Here is a 5,976-nt window from a genome sequence, read left to right as displayed (position 1 = left end):
TGTGGAATGTCCGATGAACCCAGACTGTAGTAGGTCGTCTAGGTAGGTTCTTAAATATTTGGTCTCTTCGTCAGTCAAAACATATACTCTGTTATTAGGTAAAGGGGCCCCTGGGATGAGATCTATACGGCAGTCATATGACCGATGTGGGGGTAACACACTAACCTTCACTGGATCAAAAACGTCTTTAAAGTCAGAATATTCAGGAGGGAGACTTGGTTCTTCTTGTGTAACACTAGCACAGTGTATTACTGAGCTCTGTTCTGTACCTGCTTCTTGATAGCAATTGGTTCTACAGAATGAGGAATCCAAAGAAACTGTTCTGTTCACCCAATCAATTTTTAGGTTATGGATTCTTAACCAGGGTACCCCAAGAATCAAGCCAAAATTAGGGGTATCTATCAGATCAAAGCTAATCATCTCTGTGTGCCCGTTTTGACAGACCATGACAAGTGGACTTGTTTGTTTTGTGATTAATCCAGAGGTCAATTCTGACCCATCCACTGCACATACTTCTTCTGGACAAGGCTTTAGGCAAATAGGAAGACCTAATGTGTTAGCTAACTTATTATCCACAACATTTCCTGTTGCTCCAGAGTCCAGTAGGACAGGGAGAGAATGTCTAACGTGGGTAGTAACAATTAAAAAGATCTGAATTATGAAATGTCTAGGTATGTGCGGTATGAGGAAGGCTGCAGAATTAGAGATTTGATTAAGATGTTTTTTCGAACAAGTAACCTTCCCCCTTGTCGAGCTTAATAGTTTCCCGACTCAGTTGAGGAGATAGAGGAAACAGTACCCTTTCCTGAAGTTTTAGGTTTTACTAGACATTCTCTGGCAAAATGTCCTGCCTTGCCACAATATAAAAATAATTGAAGTTTTCTCCTTCTTTCTTTTTCCTCTGACGTGAGTGGACCTCTGAGTGTCCCTATTTGCATAGGCTCAGGTTCAGGTAGTTTATTATCTGTGTCTTTCTTCTCATGTCTTATAAAAGTTAACCGTGGTTCCAGTTTGGATTTATCTCCCTTTCTTACTCCTAGTCTGTGTTCCAATTTCATGACTAAATCTACAAAGTCAGAATATTCTTCTGGCAAATCAATGATATGAGCCAGTGCGTCTTTTAACTTGTCTATCAAACCTTTATAAAAAAGGGAGACATGCTTTTCTTCTGGCCAACGTGTCTCGGTGAGTAAACGATTAAAACTAGTGAGATAGGTCAATAAATCCTTGCTACCATGTTTAAGATTTAAAAGCTCATTGTCGCTTGCCTGCATAAAGGTGTGTTTTGCAAAAAGGCTGGTCATAGTACGTTTAAATTGATTCCAATTATGGAGGATGGGATCATCTCTATCCATGAAAGGAATCAACCAATTGGCTGCTGTACCGCCCAAATAAGACAAGACGAATGCCACTTTCGTAGCATCAGTAGGGAACTGTTGTGGTTTACAAACGAGGTGTAATTGACATTGATTGATAAAAACATGGAATTTGTTACTATCTCCATGAAACCGTTCAGGTGCTGCTAAAGGCACAGCATTAGGAACATTAACAGTAACCTCAACTGGGTGGGGCAGAAGTTGCATGTTTTGCTCGCGCCCCTGTCTCTGAGGAGGTTTTAAACAAAGGCGTAAAAGCTGTGTTCCACTGAGATTCCCTAGGTTTATACCTGCTGAAATCCTGTTTTAAAAAGGTATTTTCCAACTTTAATTTCTCTATTTCCTCTTGCATAAGTTGCAAGATGCCAGACACTGATTCATTATGGGCCAAGTCCTCGTTTAGGGCCTGCGCCATATCCGTGGCGTCAATGCCCTCTGTTTCTTCCCCGGCATTCATCATCCAATAGAACTGAATATTTTAAAGGCTTGTGCTTCTGTCAAAGCCCAGCTCACCTGAGTTTCTGTTCAGTTCTGATGGAGGTTGAAGACAGTCCGACCCCACCCTGAAACTGCTTGTTCCAGCACACTAGTTTTAAAGCAGTGCACTAAGAACCAGATGCTCAAGGAAAGGGGAGAAGTGGATAAAATAAAAAAGAGAGACAACACCGTTCTTGTGTTTCCACTGTAGAAGAACTGCTAAAATCTGTGGCCCTCTCTTACTCCTGTAGAAACTGGTGCCTAATGAAACATAAACAAAGAACAGATAAGTGCAACCTATCCCTAAATGTGTTCCTGACTAAACCTTAATCTTATTAGAAATTCTCTTCTAAAAGTACCTCTTGGATCCTGGTCTCAAGCTTCCAGGTTTGGAATGTGTTACTGTTCTGGGATGTGCTTTTCATTACTGTAAAACTTCTGTAAAACCAAACGAATATCATTATCAGAATTACCAACGTCTAACATTCACCTCAATATAACTAAAGCCTAAATTCTTAATAGCAAACTCACTTTTCACACATTTCCAGACTTTTTATAAAACAAATACTGTACTTTTACATCAAAATACAGCAGGTAATATGTGCAAGTCATTAATTTACTGTTTGCCTTGCTGTCAATTGTTTCCTCTGTTCGATTCTTAAAAGAGTTCCATGTAAATCAATGTTTATTTGACAAAGTTCCACAAAGTATTCTTTTAACAAAGGGTTTGAACCACAAAGTTCGTGGGAGATATCTTGTTCCAAATTGTCTTTACATGAATCCAGAAATTGCCAGTAAAGTTCTTTCAGGTAATAAAAGGTTTTGCACTTACTTGTTGCTGAAAAGGGATACTGATCAGTCTAACCTTGACCTCTTTCTCTTTTGCAGGTCGATTGCAGTGGACAGAAGATGGGCTGAGGCAAGAAGTAGCCGGAAACCAGAAGAAGGAAGAGCCAGAAGTCAATGAAGGTCTGGAGAGAGCAGGAGTGCCAGCGCCGAATGATCTATTCTCAGGTAAGTGGGAGGTAGATGAGCACAGGCACTGGGTGAGGCTCAGGGGCTGCCTTTTATAGACAGGGCTGGGGGTGGTTCGAAGAGCTGGGTGTGGTTCGAAGAACTGGGGGTGGTTCTCACAAGCAGGTGTGCAGAGCTTCAGTTATTATGCTAATGAGTTGAAGTAACACATGGCCTAGGGAGGAGTGTTCTAAATAAGCCATGGTAAAAGCAAGGTCCAATGTTTTCAAAATAAGCCATGGTAAAAGCAAGGTCCAATGTGCAAACAAGACAGCAGTGTCCAAACTTGTGAATACATTGAGCAACATACACAGAAGTCTTAGGGAGAGGCTGAGATAACAAGAAAGGCTTTCATTAGTATGTTTAAAGAGAGCTATTACAGAGACCACTAGTGCAATGAGTGGTAGACATGCCCTTTGCTGTGCACAAACCCTAACATTACCAGGCTGATGAGTCTTTCTGAACTAGAGTGGTGGGAGGAGTTGTCACTGACACCTGAATAAGATTTGCCTGCCCTCATACAAAGTTGTCCCCCTGTAGTGTATTTGCAGCCAGGCCTGGAAAAGGCGGGGTCTTGTGCACTATGGAGACTTTCCTTTGAAGTTTTCCGATTTCAAAGGCAGAAACTGGCAGAAGTACTGGAGCTGTGATACCATAACTTCGGAACGCTTCTGGATGAAGAGGTGATTCTGCCCAGAAGGAGAGCTGGAAAAGCTTCAGGAGAGGAACTGCCACTCTGCTTGTAGCTGTGCTGTGCTAGCCTACTGCTTCCTGCTTCTGTAATGTGTAGAGAAAAGCCTTGACTCTGCTTTCTGTTAGAAATGGGATCCCTGGCTGGCCAGGGCTTGCGCCAAAGTCAGTCAGAGACCACCACTCCTAAGTCAGGGCAAGGGAGTTACACGCCAAGATAACCCCTGCTCACCCTCTAGGTAACGTGGCGCGAGCAGCAAGGCTAAACTTGGAGGCTATGTAGGTTAAGTGTTTGAGCGCGCACCCAGTAACAACACCTAAGGCCCACCACAAAGGAAACTCCACCCAAGGTTATATATAAAAATAGCCTTTGTATTATATCAAAAACAAATTAGATAAAACACACACTTTACAATGTGCCAACAGGCACGGGCAGAATTTACAAGGGATATGTACAAGACAGGGCCACATAGACCACTGTCAGGAATCAGCACTTTTAGAACTTAGAATACAATACTTGTAGGCCTAGAACTTAGAACATAGAACCTAACGGACAGTACCTTCCGTCCTGGTCGCGGGATAATGCGAGTGACCTCCTTAGTAAACTTGAGCGGGCGGCCGGCTAGCTACAAGCGTTTCTCTGGGGCGACCAATGTGTGCGGCTTAGAAGAGGAGGGGAAGGCAGGATGCGGGCGACCCAGCGAAGTGGCGCGGCTCAGGGGAGAGCGGCGCTGCTCGAGGCTTGGACGGGCTGCCGTGCACGAGCTGCCGAGGGGAATGAGCAAGGCACACTTCAGCGAGGCTCCAGGAGCCCAAGGGAGATCAGACAAGTCCCAGCAATTTGTCAGAGAAGGCACAAATAGAGTCCACTGGTCCTGGGACTCTGGTCAGGGGGCGAGCTCAGTATCAAGCCCTTGGAGATAGTTAAACACCAAATAATCATGTAACACACAACCAGTAACTACTGGTACCAGGTAAGCACCACCTATGCAACTCTAACCACCAAAGCAGAATACAACACAGGGAACCTGGGCTTCGCAAGCAACACCTGTACTAGCAAGAGAACAACCACCTAAGTATCACAATACATTTAGCGGTGTAAGGAACAAGGCACATGATGCATCAACAACACATTCAGAGGTGCAGGACACGGGGTGCGCAAAACATACAACACACAGTACATTTCCTAACACCCAAAAGCAATAGGACAGAGATCATAACAGTATCTAAACCATAGCAGGAATCATAATAGCACATGATTTACATCAAAGTATAGGGTCCAGGTTGCGCCACTGTGCCAAGACCTAAACGTGGCAACTGCCCACAAAGTGCTGGGCAGCTGTAGAGGATGATGAGGGGCATTGTGGGAGCCTCACAGGCTCTGAGGAATAAATATGCAAAGGGTGAGCCTCTCAGGGCTCGAGACCAAAGGTACTGGGGCTGAGCCTCTCAGGGCTCGAGAAACCAATATGCCCCCTTGAGCCTTGTGGGCTCTTTAGAAAGGTAGCCAACGTTGGAGCCTCGCAGGGCTAGAGAACAATGCGCAAAAGGTGGAGCCTCTCAGGGCTCGAGAAACAACTGGGTCCCTTTGAGCCTCTCGGGCTCATGAATACGCGGGTGGGGGGTTGGTGGAGTCCCTCTCGGGGGACTCGCGCTCGTGGACTGCCTCCCTGAGCCTCTCGGGCTCGGAATTAAATAAACGGAGTCCCTCTCGGGGGACTCTGCATCAGGAGAGGCCCCACGGGCCTCTGAGCACAAAGGGTCTCGGTCTGGAGGGGAGGAGCGGGCACCGCCAATGTGCCCCGACGCCCCTCCTCTCTTGCACTCACCGGGTCTGGCGGTCAGGCGGCTGGCAGCGGGGTTCTCTTCAAAGCACCGGAGCCCTGCCTGCACCCTCGGAGGACCTCCTCTCTTCCGGCTGCGGTGCGGGACTTCCGGGCAGGCCGCGCAGCGATTGGCCGGCCTGTCAGCTGCTTCCGGGTTGCCGTGGGCAGAGCGGCGGCCTGGGGGGAGACTTCACGGCCATAATCTGTGGCAAATGCCGGGTGGGCACCGGCTCCTTTTAAAAGAATAGATCGAGGTGGGCACTCGATCGGGGCGCACAATGGCGGGTGGGCACCGGCCTCTGCAATTAAAGCACTCACAAGCACAATAAGTAAAATAAATCACTCCCAGGCGCTAGGCAAATGAATACAGCGCTCCCAAGCGCTATAAGTGGAAAACAGAGTTCTCTGAGCGCTAGCAGTCAATAAAGCGCTCCCAAGCGCTACAGGGCAAATCAAGCGCTTCCAGGCGCTACAGGGAAAGTCCAAAGCGCTCCCAGGTGCTTGAGGCAAAGAACAAGCGCTCCCAGGCGCTTAGAGAAGAAATCCAGGGCCCCCAGGCGCAAGAGGAGCCAACAGTCCAGCAAAAGTCCTTC

Source organism: Lissotriton vulgaris, chromosome 12, assembly GCF_964263255.1.
Source record: "Lissotriton vulgaris chromosome 12, aLisVul1.2, whole genome shotgun sequence".
NCBI lineage: Eukaryota > Metazoa > Chordata > Amphibia > Caudata > Salamandridae > Lissotriton > Lissotriton vulgaris.
This window is presented reverse-complemented; position numbering follows the sequence as displayed.